At 27.4% G+C, this 1,542-nt stretch overlaps 1 protein-coding gene across 4 annotated transcripts in view; it reads right to left on the minus strand.

Annotated features, from left to right (window-relative positions):
• The window catches only part of LOC106868423 (uncharacterized), a 269,861-nt gene that overhangs the window by 1,246 nt on the left and 267,073 nt on the right, over window positions 1-1,542 (minus strand). The gene's annotated exons all lie outside the window — the stretch shown is intronic.

The following is a 1,542-nucleotide window of genomic DNA, read 5'->3' on the forward strand; positions in this document are numbered from 1 at the left end:
ATATATATATATATATATATATATATATACATATACATATACAGGTAGCAATGAAATGTAAAAATGAGAAAGTTTCACACATTAGACATTTTATTTTATAGTTATGTATTTAATGCCTCTTTTTCAATTTGTCATATTTCTGAATTTTAATCGAAGTAAGAATCAAATGAATGTGAATTATGCCATTTAATTATGCAAGACATGAAATAATTAAAGAAAAGCAGAAAAATAATTAACGTTCCATATAATGTAACCATGATATCAGGTTTAAAGATTAAAATTGTATTACGAAACGGCCTTTATCTCACAGATTATTAACGGAAAACATATAGATATGACAAAATGAAATTTGGCTATGAACACAATAAAAAACGGAAACAACAACAATGAAAATAATTATAATAAACATAATATGTAAGTATAATTAATTGCTAATATATTTCAAGTGTTAATTTATAACTATTTGTGCATATCTATATGTTTGTTGAATAAAGAACATAATGCTATATGTGCAGAAATATTTTTGCGAAATAAATTACGGTGAAAAAAATGCAAAATTCTAAAACGTTGAATGAATATTGCACACACGAGACATGAAGCATTGGAGAATATATAGCTTATGTAATTCTAAAAAATGTACTATTTATGAATCCAGCAAAGTTGATGTATGCAGAATTAAACTATGTCAACAATAAACGTATATTTCCAGATTTCATAAAAACACAGTAATACATGCAAAACACACACTCTTATGATTTTTACTCATATAACAGTTTTATACGTTTGAGAAAACTAAAAAAGAAGTTTGTTTATTTAAAGATGTTATGAATTATCGCCTAAATATAATTTAAAGCAAAGTTGTAAGGTAGTGTGAAATACGAAATATATAATAACGAAATATTATACTAGCACGAAACATTGTTAAATATGCGGTAACAACTGTAATATACTTTGTACATAATATTTAATTATATATATATGTGTGTGTGCATGTGTGTATTTGCGTGCGTGTGTGCTTGTGTGTTTGTACGTGAGAGCAGCGTGTCCTGTAGATAATCGTTATAGCTACACTCGGTGTCTCCTGTTTAAAGGGCACATGTATAGAAACTCACAAAAATTCTCTTCCACACACACAACTCACACCCCATAGACACATAATCTCTACTCCTTGTTTTCAGCAATTTTTGCATTTAGTTTCAAACAACATCATATATCGATGACATTACTAAAGAACGAATACGCACGCGCACGTATACACAACATTAGACACATGTCATATATAACATTATTGTATGATTAAATATGATGCTACATCGAACGTATTTAACATATATTTAAAGTAATTATAAAAATATTATAAACAACGCATAGTCTAATGACACTTGAAAGTGGTTAAGGGATAGTTAAGAAACGTTAGGAGATAGGAGAAGAATATATTTAATAAATGTCTTCGAGTATTATTCAAAATATTTGTACTGTTCTTTGCTTAGCATACCCACAAGCAATGGATACACACGCATATAGCATATATATATATATATA

Source organism: Octopus bimaculoides, chromosome 10 (genome assembly GCF_001194135.2).
Source record: "Octopus bimaculoides isolate UCB-OBI-ISO-001 chromosome 10, ASM119413v2, whole genome shotgun sequence".
Taxonomy (NCBI): Eukaryota; Metazoa; Mollusca; class Cephalopoda; order Octopoda; family Octopodidae; genus Octopus; species Octopus bimaculoides.